Raw genomic sequence first — 26,118 nt, 5'->3', positions numbered from 1 at the left:
GAAGGCATTTGGATTGTTGGCCTTCATAAATCGGAGTATTGAATTCAAGAGTAGGGAGGTTATGATGAAATTGTACAAGGCATTGGTGAGGCCAAATTTGGAGTACTGTGTACAGTTTTGGTCACCAAATTATAGGAAAGATATAAACAAAATAGAGAGAGTGCAGAGAAGGTTCACGAGAATGTTGACAGGATTTCAAGGTTTGAGTTACAGGGAAAGGTTGTGCAGACTAGGGCTTTTTTCTCTGGAGCGTAGAAGATTGAGGGGGGACTTGATAGAGGTGTTTAAGATTTTAAAAGGGACAGACAGTAAATGTGGATAGGCTTTTTCAATTAAGAGTGGGGGAGATTCAAACTAGAGGGCATGGTTTAAGATTGAAGGGGGAAAATTATAAGGGGAACATGAGGGAAATTTCTTTACGCAAAGTGTGGTAGGGATGTGGAATGAGCTTCCGGCAGACGTGGTTGAGGCGGGATCATTGGTTACATTTAAGGAAAGACTGGATAGTTACATGGAGAGGAGAGGACTGGAGGGGTATGGACTGGGTGCTAGTCAGTGGGACTAGGAGGGTGGGGATTTGTTATGGCATGGACTAGTAGGGCCGAACTGGACTGTTCTGTGCTGTAAGTGGTTATATATGGTTTTTTATTTTTATTTATATATATAATATATATATCTTCTTTGGCTTGGCTTCGCGGACGAAGATTTATGGAGGGGGTAAATGTCCACGTTAGCTGCAGGCTCGTTTGTGGCTGACAAGTCCGATGCGGGACAGGCAGACACGGTTGCAGCGGTTGCAGGGGAAAATTGGTTGGTTGGGGTTGGGTGTTGGGTTTTTCCTCCTTTGCCTTTTGTCAGTGAGGTGGGCTCTGCGGTCTTCTTCAAAGGAGGTTGCTGCCCGCCAAACTGTGAGGCGCCAAGATGCACGGTTTGAGGCGATATCAGCCCACTGGCGGTGGTCAATGTGGCAGGCACCAAGAGATTTCTTTAGGCAGTCCTTGTACCTTTTCTTTGGTGCACCTCTGTCACGGTGGCCAGTGGAGAGCTCGCCATATAATACGATCTTGGGAAGGCGATGGTCCTCCATTCTGGAGACGTGACCCATCCAGCGCAGCTGGATCTTCAGCAGCGTGGACTCGATGCTGTCGACCTCTGCCATCTCGAGTACCTCGACGTTAGGGGTGTGAGCGCTCCAATGGATGTTGAGGATGGAGCGGAGACAACGCTGGTGGAAGCGTTCTAGGAGCCGTAGGTGGTGCCGGTAGAGGACCCATGATTCGGAGCCGAACAGGAGTGTGGGTATGACAACGGCTCTGTATACGCTTATCTTTGTGAGGTTTTTCAGTTGGTTGTTTTTCCAGACTCTTTTGTGTAGTCTTCCAAAGGCGCTATTTGCCTTGGCGAGTCTGTTGTCTATCTCATTGTCGATCCTTGCATCTGATGAAATGGTGCAGCCGAGATAGGTAAACTGGTTGACCGTTTTGAGTTTTGTGTGCCCGATGGAGATGTGGGGGGGCTGGTAGTCATGGTGGGGAGCTGGCTGATGGAGGACCTCAGTTTTCTTCAGGCTGACTTCCAGGCCAAACATTTTGGCAGTTTCCGCAAAGCAGGACGTCAAGCGCTGAAGAGCTGGCTCTGAATGGAGGGGATACACCCTGGATAAATGCCTGCTTGTCATTGATTGTCAGTGTAGTGATTGCAGAGCGATGTGTATTCCAAGGGGTGAGATCTTGTGTGTGGAGGAAATGTCCCCTCTCCCCTCCCCCTTTCTGGAATGTGTGTATTGTAACGATTCCCTCCCCCCTGTCTGGAACATGTTCGGAAGGGTCATCACCTGTCAGTCAAGGTTGAGCTCCTGTCACTAATTAGTGCACACCTTTTCGTTGGCTCATTCAAAGCACTGTTTGTGTATTTGGAGTTTGGTTGGTGCATGTGCGAGAGCTAAGGGCGCGCATTCAATATTGTCAGGGCATTTAACTCGCGCATGCACCAACCGAACTCCAATACGCGAGCCTACTGCGTGTGCGCACAGGAATCAAGGTGGCTGTGCCCAGCCTAGAGACTCCAGAACATCGACCACAAAGTCAGCATGGACCAGAATTTGGAAAGATTCACCAAGGTTGATCGACAAATTCAGGACGCTTTTAAGTTGTTATCGTCAAATCTACAATGAAAAAAAAAGATTTGATTAAAAATTTGCTTTAAGACTTCAGAACTCCACGTGCGCGAGCAAAATTCCGACGTGTCCATTTCAAGTTCTGGCTGATTCTTCAGTCCCAGCTTCAGTCGTAAGTCAGGGAGTATCTGTATATAAAGTGGAAGAGAGAGACAAGAGTCGACGTAGGACCGTGAGATAATGAGATTGTAATGGGAGACAAGGAGGTGGAAGAGGAACTGAATAAATATTTGGATCAGTCTTCACGTTAGAAGACATTTGTAGCTTTCTGGACTCTTAAGGGTCTCTGGGAAGTGAAGTGAGAGCTGTCAAGATCACAAGAAGATAACTTGTGAAGCTAAATGGTCTAAGGGTAGATACGACTCCCATACCGGATAGAATGAATCCTCAAGATTCAAAGGAGGCTTTGGTAATGATCTTCCAGGGATCTATGGATTCTGGCGTGGTTCTGGAGAGTTGCAAATGTCACTCTGCTGGTTAAGAAGGGAACGAGGCAGAAGAAAGGAAGCTATAGACCAATTAGTCTGACGTCGGTGTTTGGGGAGATGTTGGAATCGATTGTCAAAGACGAGATTACGGAGAACCTCAAGGAACATCTTTAAAGGAAATTCATGCCTGATCAACCTATTACAATTTATTGGGATAACAAACAGGATGGACAGGGGAGAAGCAATAGAACACTACAGTACAGCCATTAGACCCTTCTAGTCTGCACCAAAACATCATTCCACTGCTCCCACTGACCTGTACTTATTCCATAAGCCCTCCAGTCCTCTCCCATCCATGTATCTATCCAAATCATTCTTAGAACTTAAGAGTAAGCCTGCATTTACTAAGTCAGATGGCAGCTTGTTCCACATTTCCACCACTCTCTGAGTGAAAATGTTTTTCCCCAAACCTTTCACCTTTCACCCTAAAGCCATGTCCTCTCGTATTTATCTCTCCTAATCTAAGTGGAGAGTCTACTCGCATTTACTGTCTATACCCTTCATAATTTTGTAAACCTCTATCAAATCTCCCTTCATTCTTCTACGCTCCAAGGAATAAAGTCCTAACCTGTTTAATCTTTCTTTGTAACTCAACTCCTGAAGACCCGGCAACATCCTAGTAAATTTTCTCTGAGCTCTTTCAATCTTACTGATTTTCTTCCTATAGTTTGGTGACCAGAACTGCACACAATATTCCAAATTTGGCCTCACTAATGACTTGTACAACCTCACCATAACATCCCAACTCCTGTACTCAATCCTTTGAGTTTTGTAGGCCAAGATGCTGTGATGTTCCCTCTCCCACCCCCCCACCCCCATTTTCCAGTTCATTTTATTTGTGTGGGACTGTCCCTTTAAGAGACGAGATTTAGCAAAAGCAAGCAGCTTTTGGAAAATGGCTGTGAACCGGCAGCAGGCTTCGAAGACAGCATATTCCAAAAAGTTGATATATTCGCAGAGTGAAGGAGAGCAACCCTGGAGAAGTCAGGGACAGAGACCATGTGAAAAGACAGTACACATTTTGTTCAAGAGGCCATTTTAAGAAGGCAGCACAAGGGAAACATCTCTTCGACCTTCTTTGTGGGATTGAGAAACCCACTCGGCCTCACTGTGTGGTTATTGACAGACTGTCAGAGTTCCTCCTGTTAATATTAGAGTGATGAGAAACCACTTCAACTGACCCCCATAAAGCGTTTTAAAGTTGCAGAAGAAATACTGCACTCTACTCGACTGACCCGCGAAAAAGGTTCTCCATTGACAGAAGAAATGCTGCATGCCACTTCGACTGAGCTGTAAAAGGGGTTCCAATTGCTGAAGAAGGCCCTCATCTAAAAAGGACATTTCTCTGAGGTACCAAAGCAAGGGCTTTCGTGAGTTAATCAGCCTTGTGTCAGACCCCCCCAGTCTCTCACCCACTTCATGAACTGCTCCTTCCACCTAAGTGTGTGCCTCACCGTCCTAAGGTCTCAACCATCCTGAAGCTTGTGTGACCCATCAATTCCACACCCACGTGCCGTCATTGAATCTCCCAAACTGAACTTGGAACTGCCTCCCCAGAATTGAGCTTTGGCCTGTGGTGGCCTGGGGCATTCCTTGCACTGTTATATCCGCACATAGAGTTAAAGTGAAATAAATCTAGTCACGTTTAGACAAGTTAGTTAGATTAGAGATTATATAATTGTTGATGAATGATTAAAAATATTCAAATTGACTTTATTCTGGGAGTCTATTTCCCTTTTAAATATGATTTTTAAGTTGATAATATGAGAAAATTGTATTATTTTGTATTTCATATTTCTCTTTCATTTGTTCAAAAGTCATAAAGAAGGAACCTACAAAGCAATCGTTTATCTTCTATCACCTTTACTGTACCAAGTATTAAAGTTAAAGGAATAAGTTGATTTTGTTTTAACATCAATTTGAATATTTAATTACATACATTTACTAATAGGCAAATTCAAGAAGAACTTTGGCAAGGTTATGCCAAGAGAGTGTAACAAGTACAATTAATGTTAGATATCAATTATACTACCTTCCATATAAATTAACTTATTCTGATAAATGCTTTAGTTGTAACAAGGAAGTAGGAACCTTTCTACATTCAATGTGTTAAAGTGGAAAAATATGAGTATATTATTTTTTAACTTGGTGATTATATATGAAGCAGATTTAAAATTGAAGCTACGATTTTGAGTACAGCAATAGCGGTGGCAAAAGAAATGTGTGGCAGTAAACGTGGAAAATAGAAAATTTTATAATGAAGGAATTCAGAAATACAAAATTGTACATCATGAGAAAAAAATTACTTCGAGTTTAAGGAGTCAGATTGGGAACTTTTATAAGATTTTGGAACCATGTTTAGAATTTGTTAACCAAAGTCCATCCACATCACCCGCTCCTCTCAATTAATAATTAAAAGATTGTAGCGGAATGCAGTACTGCGGACATGTCCGGCCATGTCCTCACTGGGCTGGGCAGGCTGGCCCGCCTTCTGTACCGGTAGCCCCTCCCCATAAGATCCCCTAATAAAGGCTGAGAGCCCTAGTCTCCGCCCTCATACCTGCCTTGGACATGAGTCAGCAGGGTGTAGAGGCATGTCTGGGTCTTCTGATCAATAAAGCCTTGGTTTGGATCAACAAGTCTTTGATTCTTTCGATGAGCTCTACAAAGATACAAAATTATGTTAAGAAAATATGAATAGTGATTAATATATAGTTTGGGTGTTTTCTTTCTTTTTCTTGGGGAGGGGGTTGAGGAGAAAATATTTTTTTGCATCATCTTATTGAATAGTATTGTAATATACTATTTGCATATAATTGAATAATTGTCATTGATACAAGTGATAAATAAAAATTTCCCCCCAAAAAATTGAAAATATTATTTTGAATATAACACCGTCGGGGCTAATTTTTTAAAATCGCTACTGTCATGTACATAACAATGCCAAAAGTTTTCTTCACAACCCTGTCTACCTGTCATGACACTTTTTTTGAATATTTTATTATAATTTTCATAGACTTGTCAAACATTATAATCTTTTTTTTAAATTAGGGCAACATAGAGTCTATATTTATCCCCCAACCCTCATACAACTGAAAGTACCATCAAGTAAATTACCTCGATAATAAATGAAACTCACCCCATAAATTCCCTCCTCCATTTTTATCTTTAACCACTCCCCCCCCACCACCAATAACCAGCTATTGGTGCCAATCCCCTCGTCATTTTGAGACACGCCCAATGCACTTGTATCTCCCTCCCTTTCCTTGAGCTCCCCTAATTTATTCTTACTTCTAATATACATCCATCTTTTAACATTATGAAAAACACATATCCCCCTCATGTTCCCTCACTATTACAATGTTTACAGTCCATCTTTCCCCGATTCCCTCTTTCCACCTTGTTTACATTTGTGACAGAATAAAGATATGTTTTTGGGAGATAAAATGGGGCAGGTTTTTTTTTTAGTATAGGTCACATACAAACACTTTAAAACAGATCTTATTTAAAACACTGGAGCTCTGCTCATGTGAGACATGTTGGGGCCAAGAGCCTTTGCAAAAGCTTTGGAGAGTGCCCAAGTGACTTCACTAATGGATTGATGTTTACAAAAAGGCAACTCGAAAGAACTCGTCAGAGCCACAGGCTGTCTGGAGTAGAACTTGCTGTTCTAAGAGGGGTCATGTGGTTTTGCAAGCAGAGAGTGAATAAAACAGGCTTTTTCTCTGGGGGGGTTGAATTCAGTTCTGCAGTTTGACAATCAACAGCAGCAGTTGGGACTGGAGCAGGACAAGCTGGCAAGCTTGTGGGGAAAACCCCATTTGGAAGATGGGTTGTGAGTGCTTAGTTCAGCCTGGTCAAAGCCCTTGTGGTTCATGCAAGAGGCGAGGACAGGCTGCCTAATGTTTCACTTGAAATAAGAGAAACAAAAAGGAACTGTGGTGACCTGAAAGAAAGAGGTTATCATCTGGAGAACCCTGCGGGGGTAAGTTTCTTCAGCAAGACACTGAAGTGGCTGGTTACAAGGAATCAGTTGTGGGTGTCTAGCGAACAAAAATCTCTCTGAAAATTGACAAGAACCTTCCTGAGCGGTAACCATTTACCTTTCAAGCACCAGTGCCTGGTAAACTTTATAAATGTTAAATTCTGTGCACAGTCTAAGAATTTCCTGCAACCAGTGAATTTGGAGGAATGAGAAGTGAGATTGGACTGTGAAACAAGGAACTTTCCTGAACTTACATACACGTGCTCTTAGAATTAGAAGGGGGTTAAGTTAGGTTAGTTAAGTTAATAGTGATGTTAAAGTGTGATTCTGTTTTAATGCTTAAAGAAAATTAAAAGCAACTTTTGTTTAAGTAACCATTTGTCTTGGTGAATATCTATTACTGCACCTTTTGGGGGACTTGTCCTTTTGCATTGAAAATTGGAGTTTTGGGATCTTAAACTTTTGGAGTATTTGTAATTTATTAATTAATTGGGGTTTTTTTCAAGTTAATTTAAAGTTTATGTGTGGAAAAACAGCAGGAATGGATGTTGATACATTTTTGTCACAACCATCACCTGCAGAGCTGCAGAGCAAGAGAAAAGAGGAACTGATGGTTATTTCTAAGGCATTATCGCTGACTGAAGAATGAGGAAAATACAATACAGAGGATTATAGTGAAATATGTAGGTGAGGGAAAATTTGTTGATTAAGACAGAAAATTTTCTGGCGAATAGATCTTCTGAGTTGTAATTGGATTCCGAGAAATTGAGGGTGGAAGAAGAAAGAGAACAATGGAGGGTGTTGGAGGCTGAGAAACAGACAAAATGAGGCAGAAAAATGGAGGAAATTTGAGTTAGAGGTAGCTGAAAAACATTGAGGATGATGAAATACAAAGAAAATATGACTTGGAGAAGATTGAATGGACAGAGTTTCAATTAGAGAAGTTAAAATTCAGATGGAGAGAAGTAACAGAATTGAGGCTGTAACTCCTGGGGAGAGGTAAATCTACGGCCTCCTTTGGATGAGGGAGATACAGATACATACTTTCAGCTTTTTGATGTTTTTTATAAACATCTGGATAGACAGGGTCTGATCAGGAGCACTCAACATGGATTTATGGGAGGAAGGTCATGTTTGACCAATCTGATTGAATTTTTTGAAGAGGTGACTAGGAATGTGGATGAGGGTAGTGCAGTGGATATTGTCTATATGGACTTCAGTAAGGCTTTCGATAAGGTACCACATGGAAGGTTAGTTAGGAAGGTGCAGTCTTTAGGTATAAATTTTGAGATAGTCAAATGGATTGAACATTGGCTGAAAGGGAGAGGCCAGAGAGTGGTAGTGGATAATTGTCTGTCAGGTTGGAGGCCGGTGACCAGTGGTGTGCCTCAAGGATCTGTATTGGGCCCATTGTTGTTCGTTATATACATTAATGATCTAGATGATGGGGTGGTGAATTGGATTAGTAAATATCAGACGATACTAAGATAGGTGGAATAGTGGATAATGAAGAAGGGTTTCAAGGATTGCAGAGGGATTTGGGCTGCTTAGAAAAGTGGGCTGAAAAATGGCAGATGGAATTTAATGCTGATAAGTGTGAGGTGCTTCATTTTGGTAAGAAGAATCAGAATAGGACATACGTGGTAAATGGGAGAGCATTAATGAATACAGAAGAGCAGAAAGATTTAGGAGTAACGGTACATCGTTCCCTGAAGGTAGAAACTCACGTGAATAGGGTGGTGAAGAAGGCTTTTAGTATGCTGGCCTTTATCAATCATTGCATGGAATATAGGAGTTGGGAGGTGATGTTGAGATTGTATAAGACGTTGGTGCGGCCTAATTTGGAGTTCTGTGTGCAGTTCTGGTCGCCTAATTATAGGAAGGATATAAACAGAGTGGAGAGAGTGCAGAGAAGGTTTACCAGAATGTTACCTGGGTTTAACCATCTAGAGTATAGGGAGAGATTGGACAGATTAGGTCTTTATTCTTTGGAGCGTAGAAGGTTGAGAGGGGATTTGATAGAAGTATTTAAGATTATGAAAGGGATAGACAGAGTGGATGTGGATAGACTATTTCCGTTAAGAGGAGGAAAGATTAAAACAAGAGGACATGAGTTAAGAATTAAGGGGCAGAGGTTTAGAGGTAACATGAGGGGGAACTTCTTTACTCAGAGAGTGGTAGCCGTGTGGAATGAGCTTCCGGGAGAAATAGTGGCGGCGGAGTCAAGTGTATTATTTAAGAAAAGGTTGGACAGGTATATGGATGAGAAGAAGATGGAGGGTTATGGGCATTGTGCAGGGAGGTGGGACTAGAAAGGGGTGTTTGGTTCGATGCGGACTAGAAGGGCCTAATGGCCTGTTTCCGTGCTGTAATTGTTATGTTATGTTACTGAGAGCTTGAGATGGCCAAAAGAAAAATGGCCTCGTATGCTCCAAAATGTATTGAAAGGAAAAGCACAAATTGCATACTCTAGTTTAACTACAGAGCAAGTGGCAAATTATGATACTGTTAAACACGCAGTATTGAAAGCTTTTGAGTTGGTTCCAGAAGCACAGAGACAAAAATTTAGGAGTTTGGTGAAAACATGGATCCAATCTTGTATGGATTTTGCTCTGGGGCAATCTGTATGTTTTGACCATTGGTGTGCCTCAAAATAATGATTTTGACAGATTGAGAGAACTGATATTAATTGAGGAAATTAAAAGGTGTGTTCCAAATGAGATTAAATTATACCTGGATAAGAGAGACATGGGGACGTGGCAGCAAATAGCTAGATTAGAAGACGAATTTGCCCTAATTCACTAATATATATTCCAAAATAGTAGGCCTTTTCAGAGGGTTAATGTGGAACAGATTAATAAGCCTGTTCAGAAGGTTAATGTGGAGTAGACTAGTAAACCTGAAATTAAGTCTGGGGAGCATGTTAAGAGAAAAGATGAAGGTAAGGTGGGAAAGGACAGAACTTCTGGATTTGTATCTCATTATTGTAAGAAACTTGGTCATGTAATTGTGAATTGTCTGCTGTTGAAAAAAAGATGAGAAAAGGAGGTTTTACCAGAAGCATGCATTCAGACAGTTGAATTTAAGGAGAGCAGATGTTCCAAACCTGGTAAGGATGTCATGGATGTTTTCAAACCTTTTGTGTCAGAGGGCTTGGTTTTAGTAAAGGAGGGAGAATCACAGGTTCCAGTTAAAATTCTTAGAAATACTGGGGCTGCTCAGTCACTGTTGTTGGAAAATGTTTTAACTCTTGATCAAAAGACTGACACAGGGGAGACGACTTTGATTAAAGGTGTTGGAGGTGAGGTAGAGGCAATATCTCTTCACAACAGAATGCTGAATTCAGAATTAGTTAAAGTGACACTGCCTGGAGCTCAGGTTTCACGCTGAAACAGACAAGACGATCATGCAGCTGCAGAGGTTACACGGACGCAGGAGGCAGCAGCATCACAGGAGGGGGGCAGGGTCCATGTTTCTGGATTCATTTGCGACTCTTCCTCTTCTTGCTCAGGGTGTTGGACCAGCGATGCCTCCTTGTGAGCCTTTATGGGCAAAGGAAAATAAAAACATTTTATTTATGTACATGACAAGAAAGGAATTTTGACCTTGACCAGAGAAGTCAATAAACTTTAACTGTAAATGATATATTTGGGGAGGAATGACTTAGTGCAATAATTTGTTTGCAGTTACCTAACTCATTGATATTTAATTAGCATAATTGGCCCTGATTCAGTTAGGAGACATTTTATAATTCTTGATTTCCCTTCCTTTCCCCATGACATTGGCGTGAAGAGTAAAATCAGCATTTCAAATGTTGCCCAACTCAAAGTGTGGGCCACTTTTAGCCTCCAAAGAATCATAGAGCCACAGATCTTTCCAGCACAATAAAAAGGGTCTTCAGCCATTCTATTCTGCGTCTGTTGGGCACTACCAGTTTCCCCAATAATTATAAGGACAAAAACTGAGGGGAACGATAGGCTTTATTGTACCTAAGACTTGAGCTGGCCCAGATCCAAGCTAGGGAAATGCAGGGAAGGGAGAGGTGGCTCGACCTTTATGGCCGAGGCCACGGGAGGAGTCCAGGGGAGAGTGTCATCAGGGAGCTGGCCAGACAATGACTAAAAACAATGCATACCATTAGATTCACCCCCTCTTTTGAAACAGAACCTGCCCCCCCCCCCTTTTTGAGGTGGGACCCACAGACAACAACAAAAAAATTTGTCTAACCAGAGGCTCAGTCACACTGGCGACTTCCTCCTTCTGCGGGACTGACGGGGGGCAGGCGCGTTCGTGCTCTCCTGTTCAGGAGGGGAAGTGGTCCTGGGGGGACAGAGGGGGGAACAGTCTGGGTCGGGGTGATGATTTTAAAAAAAATCTTTTATTTTTCACACTATAAACCATATTGACCAAGATACATACAGACATTTTTCTTCTTAAATATATAGTGTCATTTTCTCCACCTTTTTCCCCCTTCCCTTCCCTCCCTCCCTCACCCCCTTCCCCATTTATTTGAAGTTCAATCTATAAGATACATTAAACTCGTTAAACAATGTCACAATAAAAATAAACAAGAAATTTTACTGAGTCAGTTCTTTTCATTGTCTTCTTCTGTCATTTTAGGTGGTGGAAGTCCATGGTAGGATTTCTCTATTGTGTTTCATGTATGGCTCCCATATTTCTTCGAAAATTGTAATGTTATTTCTTAAATTATATGTTATTTTATGACCACAATCTGTGGACTCAGCTGTCCACAGGGGAGGTAGGAGTAATCTTACAAAAATTGAGCCCCTGCTCATACTCTGTTCCAGTGGGGGACCAATGGTGGAAGCAACACATTGACCAATTACGAGCATTGACTGACAGCAGCATCGGGTAAGGTGTTGGGTCGAGATCCTGCATTAAGACTCCAGATGTCCCTTGTGTCTCTGCCTTACAGAAGGTCCATGAACTGCCTCATGAGCTGGCAGAGGTGGAACCAGACCTGCCATGGCCTGCCCCGACCATACCACCCCTCAGGCTGAGTGGGGGGTGGGGGGGGGGGGTGGAGGGAGAGATAGAGATGGTCACGGAGCCCAGTAACTGAGACATGCAGCCAGGAAGGCAGTGAAGACGGGCAGTCTCCGCTGAAGGTCAGAGAAGGTGGGCAATCGCCGCCAAAGGTCAGCAAAGGTGGACAGTCGCTGCTAAAGGTCAGCAAAGGTGGGCAGTCGTCCCCGAAGGTCAGTGAAGACAGGCAGTCTCCACCGAAGGTCAGTGAAGGTGGGCAGTCACCGCCGACCCGACGACCTACGGGTCCGAAAGAGAAAGACCACCCGATCACTTTAAGGACGATGTGCTCTGATTATTATTAAATGCTCTCCCTTTTATAATTATAATTACTCATGAGATGTATTCTAATTCTCACACAGTCCTGGGCCCAATGTCATCTTATTAGTTCGCAGGGAACCGGTCAGCATTATGGGGGGGGAGGGGATTTGGGTATAAGCCCGCCCACTGCTGGGCGTCATGACGCCAACGTCGTGATGTCACCTTTCCCTATATAAAGCCCCTAGTGTAAACTCACGTCCGCATCTAACCATCTGGAGCAGCCGGCCGGGTGCTTTTTGTGGTCCCTTTGGAGTTGGTTCAGGCCGATTCGGCGCACCCGATGGTGAGATGGCATGAAGGGGGGTGGGGGTAGGAGGTCAAGGCGGATGAACCCGGGGTCAAGCCCCCAGCTCATCTTTATCTTTGACCTGCTGAGTTTCTCCAGCCCTGGGTTGTTTTTTTTTAATTTCCATAACGGTGTCTGCAGGCTTTGGCTTTCACACCTGTTAGGTCTGCTTTGTTCATGAATGAGTGAGACAAACACCAGGCTGAGTCGAAATCAGGGTTCTTTGTTCTTTATTACCGGATTGTAACACTTGCGACTAACAAAGTTAGTCGGAGAATGCATTCTGCCGTTATCAGCAAAATGGTGATTTTTTATACCCTTGGATACATGCTTAGAACATCATCATATCATTACTTGTCCAATGACTAAAACTGTTGCTATCCTTTCCCTGCTAGCTTCCTGCCTCTCAATCCATCAATGTCTCTCTTATCTTGTAAGTACAAGGATGCATTTACATCTTGTTACAGCCCTGTACATTCCCATCTCATGATGTTTTACCTAACAGGAGTACAAGGACACCTCCCCTTCTTGTTACTGCCCTGTACAGGGTAACTCCCTACACATTCCCATCTCATGATGTTTTACCTTACACACCCCAGCACCTTCCCCCTGATGCAGGTCCTTTACCCCCCCCCCCCACCCCCAGCACCCCCCCAACCCCAGCACCTCACCCCCCACCCCCAGCACCTCCCCCCCTTCCCCCTGATGCAGGTCCTCCCTCCCCCCCTGCACCTTCCCCCTGATGCAGGTCCTCCCCCCCCCCTCCCCCTGCACCTTCCCCCTGCACCTTCCCCCTGATGCAGGTCCTTTCCCCCCCCCCCCCCAGCACCTTCCCCCTGATGCAGGTCCTCCCCCCCCCCCAGCACCTTCCCCCTGATGCAGGTCCTCCCCCCCCCCCCCCAGCACCTTCCCCCTGATGCTGCTCGTCCAGCTGAATGGTTTGCACCCCTCTCTCCTGCATGGTAATTAGGATACCGTTTGCAATTGTGATGCATGAAGCTCACAGGTAGCTACAGGTTTCTGTGAGGGGCTGGAAATCGTGGCGACTCTTTCTGCCTTACAGTAGACAGAATTTCATGCATGTTATATTCTAAATGTAGCATTACGTGATAATAATGGAACCTTTACTTTTAGCGTTAAGCAGAATTTTTAATAAATTGTGTCCAGGAAAGTTTTCTTCAGCCATATGTAGGTGGCCCGACAAGGGAAACAATGTAGGCTGAAATGTCTGGGGAGGGGGTGGGTGCGCACTTTGGGACCCGTAACTGAAACTCTGATTTAAAAATAGTTGTGGAAAAGGGTTCCACTGATTCATGAGGAAAAAAGTTTCTAAGTTGGCTCATTTTGATGATAACAGAGGAACTTCCCGAGGTTGATTGGGAGAAGCTCGCAGGAGGTTTTTAAAAGGGAGAAAGAAAGAATTCAGAGACTGCATGTTCTTGTTGGAGTGAAGGAAAGGCTGGTAAGATTCAGGTATTCTGGAGGTTGAGGGTTATTAAGGTACTGGCCAGGATAAACGAGGTGCATGTCAGGTATCGACACGGGAATAAATGAATCCCTTGAGGGTAAAGGATGTAGGCGTTCTTACAAAAGGAATAAGGAAGACAAACAGGGAACATGAGATATCCTTGACAGATAAAGTAAGAGCTTCTACCTTAAGAGCAATGCATAACCAAAGAATTAATAGGTCCCTTTAAGGATCTGTATGGCCATCAGAGCTGGGTGACATGTTAAATACTTCTCATTAGTACTTAATGTGGAGAAAGGGAACTTTGAATAGAACAGTGATCTTGAAACACATTAGCATTATGAAAGAGGAAGTGGGATGGTGATGAGGTGCATAAAGGTGAATAAATCCCCAGGGCCTGACTAAATGTATTGAAGGACATCATGGGAAGCCTAGGAAGAATTTGCTGGGGCACTGACAGAATTATTTGTTTCACCATTAACCACAGGTGAGGTAACAAAAATTGGAGGGTGGCTTACATTGCCTTTATTAAGATACATGGGTGGGAAAGGAATGGAAAGGATATGGGCCAAACACAAGGCAGGTGGGACATTTTGGTTGGTGTGGGCAAGTTGGGCCGAAGGGTGGGTATCCACACTCTGTGACTGAAGGCTGCAAAGACAAACCAGATTCTGATGGACATGATCTATCTGCATTTCGATGGGGAAGGACTGATTTGAGATAGTCAGTACCGTTTTGTTTGAGAAATTGTATCTCCCAATTTATTTGAGTTTTTTGAAGAGCTGATAATGAAGATTCACTGGCAGGAGAGTAAATGTTGTCTAACAAGGCTTTTGACAAGTTCCCACATGATAATCACATGGAATCCTGAGTGAGCTGCCAATTGGATACAAAATTGGTGGTAGAAAGAATCAGAAGATGGAGTTGGAAGGATGTTTTTCTGATTGGAGATCTGTGACGAGTGGTGTGCCGCAGAGTTTGGTGTTGAGTCCATTTTTGTTTCCTGTGTGTATATATTAACAATTTAGATGAGAATGCAGTTGGCATATTACTGGTGGTCATTTTGTGGATGACTTGAAAAACTGATGATGTAGTTCAAAATGGAAAATGCTATCAAAGGTTACAACAGGATTTAGATCAACTGGGGAACATGAGCAAAGAAATAGCAGATGGGATTTAACAAGTGGGATGTGATGAAATTTGGGAAGTTAAACCAGAGGATTTATACAATAAATGACAGCCCTGGAGTGTACACCGAGAACCAAGGATGTAAATGTGTAGTTCCTGACAGTGGCAGGCAGATGAAGTGGGGAAGAAGGCACATGAGATGCTTCCCATTATCAGACAAAGCACTAAGTACAAGAGTTGTGACATCACATTAAAGCCGTAGAGGACGTTGGTGAGACAGCGCCTTAATGTGGACATGAGAGGCAGGTTTTTCTGCACAGAGGGTGGTGGGTGTTATGAAACAAGCTGTCAGAGGAAGTTGGGGAATGAGAATGGATAGAGGGTGGGGTGGAGATGGAACAGGGAACAAAGAAGGTGGTGGAGGGAAAGAGCAAGAGGGGTGCAGGAGATGAGAGGGGACTCATTACCTGAAAATGGAAAGTTTATTATTTATACCATTGAAACGTAGACTCCCAGGAACAATGTGTTGTCCCTCTATTTTGTGTTGAGCCTCATTCTGGTAGTAGATAAGGCTCATTGTCCCTCCTTTTTGGTTTCATGCCCCTCTTTCCCCATCTCCCCATTGCATTCTTCTGCTCTCTTACCCGCTCCCTGTGCCACCATTCTCACCTCTTATCAGATGTCAGCACTGGCATTTTTTGTTTGCTAATCATCCATTCCACCCTAACCTCTTTGTCCTTCTCATCTCTCTCCCTTTGTATGGCATCTACCAATCTACTGCATTGGTCTACTGTGTTTCATCTCAATCTAGTGCACCAATTGTCCATGAGGCACCTGTTCCAGTCCTCCCTACCTTCACTCGTACATATCTCCAGTCTTGATAAAGAGTTTCAGGTCAAAACATTGACCATTCTTTTTTGTTCCCCCACTGATGCTGCTTGACTCGTTGAGATCTTCCAGCAGATTGTTTGGCTAAAGTTTAGGTCAGGAAAGTGCCTTGGTCAGTATGGATGAGTTGAGCCAAAGGACCTACTTCTATCTTGTATAAATTGGTTACCCTTTGATGGGGGGGGAAATTGGGCCATAATTTACTACAAATGTCTATCAGTTTAGTGTAGTGCCCGAGAAGAAAAACTGCCAGTGTTATAGCCTATTTACAATGGGTGCCAAACTCAGTAATTACAGACCTGTTAATTTCCCCACAAAAATTCTCTAAATACTTTGACAAGTATGGATTGATTAGGGAAAGCCAGAATATACTTGTTAAAGACATCATGTCTAAATAACAAGGGGTTAATGTGTCAAATCATTGCTCAGACACATGGAGTTGGTTGTCGTGCTGGAGAGGGAGTTTGATGAGTATTTAAAAGGAAAGGACAGTGGGAAGGGAGCAGGTGAGTGAGACTAACTGTTACTGCATGTGAAGTAACAGGCCTCTTGAACTGCAACTATTTGCTGTCACAGTGAAACACCGCACATGATGAACATGATCCAGAATGAAGACTCTGATCTAAAAGAGCCTGTCATCGTCATTGGCTCCATCTGCCCATCATCCTTCACCCCTCTTCATTTCGCCCACTCATCCTATCTCACTTCTCCATCTCTTTATATCGGTTGTCTTTCCTGCTTTTAGTCCAGGATCTTAACCTGAAATGTTTGCCATCTCTTTGCCTCCACAGATGCTGCTCAACCCACTGAATAACTCCAGCTATTTGTTATTTTTCCCACATTTCCAGTGCTTTGTATTTGGTTTTATATCTGGTGCAAAATAGTTTTTAAAATGTCACTACCAGTAGATTGTACATAACACCATTGACATTGTATTTTCACTTTATTCTACAGGAGGATCTTATAATATTGTGCTCTGTTAACATGTCAATTAAAATGTTAAAATTAAATTTAGACATACAGCATGGTAACAGGCCCATGGTGCCTAAATACCTCAATTCACCTGCAACCCCTGTATGCTTTGAAGGGTGGGAGGAAACCAGAGCACCCAGAGGAAATCCACACAGACACAGAGAGAATGTACAAACTCCTTGCAGATAGCAATGTATTTGAATCCGGGTCACTGGTGCAGTAATAGCATTGCGTTGACCATATCAAATGCTTTCGACAAACCAGAAAAAAATATTTTAAAAGGACAGTTTTAAAACAAAATAGTTAAAATAAAGCTCTATTTTAAAAAATGAATAGGCTTTTTATTCGTAGATTTGAAGAATTGTTTTTTTTATATAGGTTTTGGCTTATTTTACGTTTTAGTCTTTATTTTCCAACAAATCACTCAATTTAAAAAAAAAGCTCCTTCTGTGATTAACCCAAGAAAACTTCTATTTACACAGAAATTCAGGCTCTGTCTGTGATGTGATGAATAGGATAGAGAGCTATGGTGTTCCTTTCACATGGGGATCATCAGTGCACGTTTGAACCAGTGACATGATCTCCCTCTGCCAATGGTAGAAAATTTGCCACAGTGTAAGCTCAGTGACCAGCAGGTTCATTCTCTAGAGGTCTAGTTTGTAGCCACAATTAGTCAGCAGGTGGCAGGTTGGGGTTTCCTTGTATGATCCAGTCCAGGCGTGTTATCGTATGAGCCTCCGCCACCCAAGTAGCCTCAGACAGGACACTTGGCCACTTCCTAATTATTATCTCGATTAAACAGCTGGGGGTACAGTTATAACCAATGTCAGCACATTGGTGCTCAAGGGGATTATATTCCACTGAAATATTAATGTGACTGCAACCCTGGAGCTTCCATCGCTGTGTGTGGTCACGTGTACGTCATCTGCAAAATCTCATCCAGGATCATTCCAATCATTTGGCAGATTTTCCTTGCCTGTGTAAAGATGTAAAGACACTTGTCAGACTATTAGTTTCCACCATTACCCATCTCTCAAGTACTGCCTGATACTGACTTGCTGTAGTGTGGAGCAGTCTAATCATGCCCACCTTTTATACAAGAGCTTGGTATTTGAAGCATTTTAAATGCCCGCTGGAAAGATTGGGAAGGAATTTCTATCCCTCTGTTGGGTCATTCATGTTGCACGTGCAGAATGGGATATTGTGGAACTATGGCCTGCTGAGCTGAAAGATGAAGCAGAGCTGAATCCAACCGAAATAACCAAAAAAAAAGCAGAAATATAATTAGAGCCAGAGAAGATTGTACAAAAGTGGTTAATCAAATTTGGTTCTGAGGTCTCTGACAGAGAGAGGTTCTGGGGGAAAAGCAGAAGGATAGGGGGTTGGAGTAGTGAGAGGAGGTTGATGACCAGATTATTTCCATCTGTCCAGTTCAGTTGTTCTCAACCCTTTTCTTTCCGCTCGCATGCCACTTCAAGTAATCCCTATGCCATCAGGGCTCTGTGATTAGTAAGGGATTGCTTAAGGTGGTCTGTGAGTGGGAGGGAAGGTGGAGAACCATTGCTCTAGACCCAACTGCTACTGAAATATTTGGCTTGAGAAAAATTGTCATTGGCCCATTTCCTTTGGAGTTCTGAAACTGAGCACATAACGAGTCAATGAGGGACGATTAAAATCGTGGTTTTCAAACTTTTTTCTTTTCAACCACATCCCACCTTACTAATCACAGAGCACCAGTGGCATTGGGAATACTTAGAGCGGTATGTGAATGGAAAGAAAAAGGTTAAGAACCACTGGTCTAGTACCTTGGAAATTGCTGTCAACACTTTCAGTGTTTGCTGTGTTAATGTTGGCAAGTAGGAAAGCCAGGTAGATTTAATTATAAGGAGTAAGGAAGCCAGGGAATGATGGATTGATACCCCAAGCCTTGCTGCTGTGATGCAGGAGTTGGCCATTTAGCCCTTCAAGCCAGTTCCTTTCACATTTGGATGTTTCAGTACGATGTTGGCTTTACTTAAACTGGATGTTGAAAGATATGACACCTTCAAACTTTGTGAAAATCTTTTGTTTGATAGCTCATCTTTTTTTCATTTCCTTCATTGCTGACTGGTTTTAAAATGCACATCACAAAATGGGTGGTGTATTGTATTGGGCTCTGCCCTTTCATTTCTGGATATTTGAGTTCAAATTTAATATAACTGAATCATGTCAAAACAGTTGCCTGCTTATTGTAAAGCTGAATCATGAATCAGCAAAACCAACCTCAATTTGGCACTAATTGCCAAACTAGTGGAGTTGTGATCTCGGGGATCAGGGAAAAGAATGCTGAGATCTGGAAGAAGGGGTGGTGAATTGGATAAGTAAGTTTGCAGATGATACAAAGATTGGTGGTATTGTGGACAGTGAGGAAGATTACTGTAGCTTAAAAAGAGATATAGGAAAGCTGAGGAGTGGGCTGAGAAATGGCTGATGGAATTTAATACGGATAAGTGTGAAGTGTTGCATTTTGGAAAGGCAAATCTAAATAGGACATATACATTGAATGGTGGACAATTGAGGAGTGCAGAGCAACAAAGGGATTTAGGAGTTCTGGTAAATAGTACCCTCAAAGTTGATACTCGGGTAGATAGAGCGGTGAAGAAGGCATTTGGAATGTTGGCCTTCATAAATTCAAGAGTTGGGAGGTTATGATGAAATTGTGCAAAGCATTGGTGAGGCCAAGTTTGGAATACTGTGTGCAGTTTTGGTCACCGAATTATAGGAAGGATATAAACAAAATAGAGAGAGTGCAGAGAAGGTTCACGAGAATGTTGACAGGATGTCAGGGTTTGAGTGACAGAGAAAGGTTGAGCAGCCTGGGGCTTTTTTCTCTGGAGCGTAGAAGATTGAGGGGGGATTTGATGGAGGTGTTCAAGATTTTAAAAGGGACAGAGGGAATCAACATGGATAGGGTTTTTCAATTAAGAGTGGGGGATACTCCAACCAGAGGCCATGGTTTGAGATTGCAGGGGGAAAATTATAAGGGGAACATGAGGGGAAATTTCTTCACGCAAAGGGTGGTTGGGATGTGGAATAAGCTTCCGGCAGACGTGGTTGAAGCAAGGACGTTATTTACATTTAAGGAAAGACTGGATAATTACATGGAGGGGAGAGGATTGGAGGGGAGAGGATTGGAGGGGTATGGAGCAGGTGCTGGTCAGTGGGACTAGGAGGGTGGGGATTTGTTCCGGCATGGACTAGTAGGGCCAAACTGGCCTGTTCTGTGCTGTATATGGTTATATGGTACAATATGAGCAGTCCAGTGCAGCAGGCCGGAGAATTACTGCAGCACAACAAAAAGCCATTTGTCCATTGAGTACAACCGTGTCTGCCTGTCCCGCATCGGACTTGTCAGCCACAAACGAGCCTGCAGCTGACGTGGACATTTACCCCTCCATAAATCTTCGTCCGCGAAGCCAAGCCAAAGAGAAGAGACACTAGCTCTCTGTAGAACAGCCCTTTTCAGCCTCATTGTTCTTTTCCCAGAGCCGTGCAAATTATTTCCCTTCAATATATATTTATGAATGGAATGGAAAAGATAAATAATTAGAGCTTTCCCTACAGTAGGAGAGGGTAAAACACGAGGGCAGAGGTCAAGGTGAGAGAGAAAAAAATCTCTTGGGGTCTTGTGAAATCTCAACCCCAGCCCCACACCCAAGTCTATGTCCTCTGGTTACTGATTCCCCTACACTGGACAAAAGACTCTCTTTATTTACCCGATGAATGCCACCAATTTACCATACACATTTCCAAATAGAAATTTCAAACCCATTAGGAACATAGGAAGTAGGAACAGGAGTAGGCCAAAAATGGCCCATCGAGCCTGCTCCGCCATTCAATACGATCATGGCTGATCTAATTTATGACCTAACTCCACCTACCTGCCTTCTCCCCATATCCCCTAATTCCTCTATCATGTAAAATTGGGTTTCTGCCGGTGAATCTGTACAGAGTATGGTGGCAGGTGAACAAACTTGCTGAGGTTTCCCAGCACTTGTTTATAAATCCTCACCCAGTTACATCTGGCACCAGGTCTGAGTCCATTTGCTTCAGATCAGGACTTTAAGGAGATTATATATTTAGATTGTTTTTGTAGTATTACTTAAGGTGGTTTTATATTTTGTGCATTTACTTTTCAAAAAGTTCAAAATCTTTTCCTTGTTTTTGAATGCCTGTGAATGTCCCTGCCATTCAGAAATATTCCAAAGCCTGATAACTGATGAAAGGCAGAGTTTTCCACTGTCATGCACCCTCATGATCTAATTGAGGCCCCAGGATCTGGTAAAGAACCTTCCCATCCAAACCTGGTTAGTGTGAAGCAGTAGGTGATGTGAGCAGTGGTCCAAGCCAAAATACTTGCTCCTTTATAGTTGCTGTAGTTTGAAATTCTTCTTAAAACTCAGAAGCAGAGTTGACGAGGCACAATGCCTTCTATTTCAAAAACAGTGGTATTTCATACAAGGCTTTGATCTGTGCCTTACAGTACCTCTTTCACTTCAAAAGAGATCATCTGTGGAATGTCTGGAGATCCATAGCTCACTTCCATCAAAGGAAGGTTTGATCTGTCAGATGGGTTCTTGGTACACAGCATCTGAATCTCCCTCAGAGAAATCATCAGGTGTTCAGTCTGTATGAAATTACATGATACAGATCAGGTTTGTGCAAACATGAAGTGTTTGCTGGATATGTTCACATTCCAGGCAATACACTGCAAATGTGTTCAGCTCCAAGATATTTCTATAGTATTCAGTCATCATTACAAATACATTAACATTACATACATCTTCACCAATACAACAGTTTATGCTTTCTCTTAATTAGTAAAACCTCAAAGTCTGCAAGTTGTGGGTTTGGGACCCATTTTAAAGATAAGTCAGCAATCCAGACAGACACTTAAGAATAATGCTATAGTGTCTTTCCAATGGGATGTTGAATTGAAAAATCATCTGCTGTCCAAGGTGGATTTCAGCATTATTTTGAGGGAGAGAAAGGGGCTATAATCACTGATCAAGTAAGTTTATCCTTCAATTTATATTGAAAACTGGACATCTGATGATTACCACATTATTTGTGGAGTTATGTGTGCACATTGTTTGTCAGGCTTGCTTCATTCATTGTCTGTCTACATTTTGGAAAGTACCCTGTGAATATTTTGGAGTATTCTGAAGTCATGGGAGAAGCTTCAATGCAAAACTTCCTTTTTCAACACAAACTGGGAGATGTCCTGGCACTGGATAGGATTAGAAATTTTATCAGTGTGTCGGCCTTCCTGGAGAAATTGTTATATTTGTTGATGTAAAGTCTGTCAGTGTGTTGGATACCCTTGGGAGAAATCCACCTTCTGCAAGGTTGCCTTATTTCACTGATTTCCATGGTTCCTCCTCAGCTTTGTTTTCTTCCTCTAAACATGGAGTACAGTGGATCCTAAAGCAGATGAGTGTGATGGTGACAGACAAGAAGCGAGTCCCATAATTATGGATCCTCTGGTCCCATGTAATGACTGCACCACTTTCATTGATTACTTAATTCTGAATATGTATCAACAGATCTGTCTCCACACCCTGCACATCTGTTCAAGTGGCAGCCCTGCTGCAGCTGCTGTAATGGTGGTTTGGGTGCAGAGGGGGAGGGGAGACAGTACTCCACCACAGGGTCCTACTGCACATGGCCTTTAGAAAGGGTCAATGGTGTGTTTTTCAAACATTGGCAAGATCAGTTTCTGAGATGGTGCCATCCATGCTTGGTAGCGAAGTACAAGGTTTAAGGGTCTAGGGGATCAGCGGACTGGCGCTGGACACCAGAGGAGGAGGAGAAAACCCCCTCTCCTGAGAAGGAACCTGGGAGAGGATGCTGCAGGGAAGGTAATGACAGCAGTCGACCAACGATGGGCTCACTAGCCCCAGGACTCTCACCAGGCTGCTGGAGACTGGGTTGTGGAAACTAGGTATTGGGACTGGAATTTGTGAGGGTGCTGATGGTGAGCAGGGCTCCAGAATTGCCTTGGATGTTAACCGCTTCCTTGTCAAATCAGAGGTTTGGAACTCGAGCTTGGGTTCACTTCTGGGACGTACAGGAAGCCAAGAGGAAGTTACAGGAATGCAGGAGGTGAATACACAGACACTCAGTGCCTCGGAAAGGAATCTCTTGCTTTTCTCTCTCTGGTGGGAACGCTGGTTAATGCCACCTCTTTGTATGCCTTTACGGCAGGCAAACATAAACAAATTTTGTGTATTACGTCCATGATAATAAAGGAATTGAAGTGCGTGGATAACATTAAAATATCTCTCCATTAGAAATGCTCCTCGCCTTGCCCATGACTTCCCAGTGACCTACATCTTCTGATGCTTGAACACTCCTTAATGAATCTGGTCTTTTTTCCACCACTTGGAATACTCAGAAACAAGGTATTTGTAATGGACATTCTAATGAGAAATATTTTATACCTTGGTCTTTATATAGTCCCTAGTTTGATTTCACCCAGTGTGTACATGTTTTTTTTTCCCCCCACAAAAAAAGGGTTGTTAGATATTGAGCAGGTGATAGGACACTAGTTGCATTTTCCATCACAGAACTGAGGACACTAGCATTTCCACTTTCCCACCTGGGATAGACAGTTTTTTAAAAAAAAAACAAACCCTGTCATCCAGAATTCAAGCAACTGGCAAAAGATTTTGGATAAAAAATACGGGTTTAAAATTAGTGCACCTCGTCTTTTGTTAATCATGCAACATGTAATCTCAGGCAACCAGAAAATTCATTTATCTGGCATCTACCAATCCCCATAGGTGCCAAATACAAGGGGTTTTACTGTTCTTGGTTATCAATAAAATTCTTAGTCAAACTGAAATAAAGCAGTTACATAGCTTGAACGTTAATTAAAATGATGCATGAAAAATATAACTAATATGCCTATCAGTCTTGATCCATGTAAAACAGTTGAAAGTTTCATGTTTCTTTAATTCCCCCATTCCCTATATACAGTAAATAGGGTTGATTATGGTACCTTGACATCCTTGCTTAAGACCAGCAGATTTTCTTTGCTGAATGCAATGATACATGGAGCTGGAATCGAATGCAAACTGGTCTTTTTCGCCACAAAGATATTGTAGCCAAATAGAGGCATGGTATGCACTGCAGCTAAACAGACAGAGAGAGAATACAGTAATCTGTATGAACTCAGCAGAGAGTTTGAAGAAGGCTGAGGAATTATCCCTCTGGGTTGTATCAGGGTTGTACCAGGACTAATGCATCACTAGTTGATGAACCCAGGAGACATTCAGCGTGGATCAGGATACAGGATTACCCTATATGCCGTTGTATCGGATGATCCGAAACTTTTTAAATGTCACCTTAAAAGCCGGGTTGTCCTGTACAACAAGTATAACATTCTTGCCTTGACGACGAAGTCGCAACACCGCTGCCGGCTCTGATGCAATCTCAAAGTCTCAGCACTCCTCCGTGGGGTCCATCTCCCGTTGGCTCTGTACAGGCTTTAAACGGCCTGTTACAGGAGCCAACAGTGATTCAACTTAAAATATCCAAATAAATGTAAACCTTTAAATGATAATTTGTTATAAAAATATTGTGATTTGGCTTTTAACAGCATCCACCGGTCAGCATTAAGTGGCAGATTTTTTTTGGGGGGGGGTGGTGGGGCCGTCTTATACAATCACTCAAAACCAATATTTTAGGTGGAAATTCTGGAGTTATACAGTCGCCCTATACAATGGCATCTACGGTAACCTAAGTTTAAATGATGCCAAATATTTTGTACATGTTCTCGGCAGAATTTTAACTAATTAATTAAGGTGAGGGGAAAATTTCAAATTGGATTTTGAGGGCTGTTTTTTTTTTCAACAAAGATGATAGATAAGTGGAACAAACTGCGAGAGAAATGGTGGAGGTAGTACAATGAAATGTTGAAAAGACATTTGGGCATGTACAAGCTTTCCAATCTTTCGTATTTCCCAATTTCAAAACATCATTTTCACACAAACTTAAGCGACAAAATTCGGATTACTATCTTGTTTCCAATAAACAAAACTTTTTATTTGCAGCTGTAAGTAGCTCTAATTCGTTGATAAAACATTTTGCATAACTTCGCATTGAGATTTTAAAATGATGAGTAACAAAGCATACTGTGTAACAATATTCAGCTTTAAACAAATATAAAAGAAATAAAACAAAATAATATGAATTTGAAGATAAGTATCTCGAGACCTTACATCTCTGTCACGGTTCTTTGAGGAATGAGAGCTAGCTCCCCGTGCGCCCGGATACTACGCCATATGTCATCATATGGTTGCACTACAAACAATTCTTAAAGGGATCGTCATAAAATAAACTACAAATCAAAAACACAAAGTTTTAACCTTTACACAAGGGTGGGAGAGATCTAGATCAGTGGTTTTCAAACTTTTTCTTTCCACTCACATTTCACCTTAAGTAATCCCTTACTAATCACAGAGTACCTATGGCACAGGGACTGCTTAAGGTATTATGTGGGTGGAAAGAAAAAGTTTGAAAACCACTGTTTTAATCATACCTAATTGACTCGTTATGTGCACGGATTCATAACCCCAAAGGAAATGGGCCAATTTTTCTCAAACAAAATATTTCAGTAACAATTTGGGTCTAGAGCAGTGGTTCTCAACCGTTTTCTCCCTCCCTCCCCCACATACCACCTTAAGTAATCCCTTACTCATCACAGAGCACTTATGGCATAGGGATTACTTTAGATGGTATGTGAGTGGAAAGAAAAAAGTTGAAAACCACTGATTTAGAGGGAATTGTGCCAAGCTCAGGGAAATGGGACTAGAGCATGAAGGCATCTTGCTTGGAAAAGAAGTTTGATGGAAGACCCTGATTCCAGGCTGCAAAATTCTCATCCGAGCTATCAAGATGAGTGAATTCATATTCAAGGCAAGTCCTACGCTTACTATAATGGAGTCTTTGTAACAATTAAGACAAAAGCTATGAACAAGCACATACCATACTACAAGAAGTAAAACACAAAGTTCTGTAGACACATTGATTGAAGTAAAAGCACAAAATGCTGGAGAAACAGCAGGTCAAACTGTCCATTATGTAGCAAAGGCAGTGATACTTAAATGATGTTTCGGGCTTGAGCCCTTCATAAAAGTATGAAAAAATACTAGTAAGAATACTATGAAGTGTCCAAACAAAAGATTGGGGGGGGGGGGGGGGGAAGAGGTGATGAAGAGATGGCAAAGGCAGGAGATGATAGGTGGAGAAAGGAGGGAGGGGACAGCAGCAATGGGGGGGGGGGGGAGAAGTGATGGCTGAATGGGTAGAAGAACT

The 26,118-nt window shown here is 42.5% G+C and overlaps 1 long non-coding RNA gene across 1 annotated transcript; it reads right to left on the bottom strand.

The window, feature by feature from the left end:
- Window positions 1-16,745: 16,745 nt before the first annotated feature.
- Window positions 16,746-23,919, bottom strand: LOC138756578 (uncharacterized). The gene is made up of 3 exons (XR_011353167.1): window positions 23,801-23,919; window positions 21,284-21,424; window positions 16,746-17,734 (listed from the first exon to the last, which is right to left on the bottom strand). It is a non-coding gene; the product is annotated as an uncharacterized lncRNA (long non-coding RNA).
- Window positions 23,920-26,118: the final 2,199 nt, after the last annotated feature.

The sequence above is a fragment of the Narcine bancroftii genome, chromosome 3, assembly GCF_036971445.1.
Source record: "Narcine bancroftii isolate sNarBan1 chromosome 3, sNarBan1.hap1, whole genome shotgun sequence".
In the NCBI taxonomy this organism is placed as follows: Eukaryota; Metazoa; Chordata; class Chondrichthyes; order Torpediniformes; family Narcinidae; genus Narcine; species Narcine bancroftii.
This window is presented reverse-complemented; position numbering and strand designations above follow the sequence as displayed.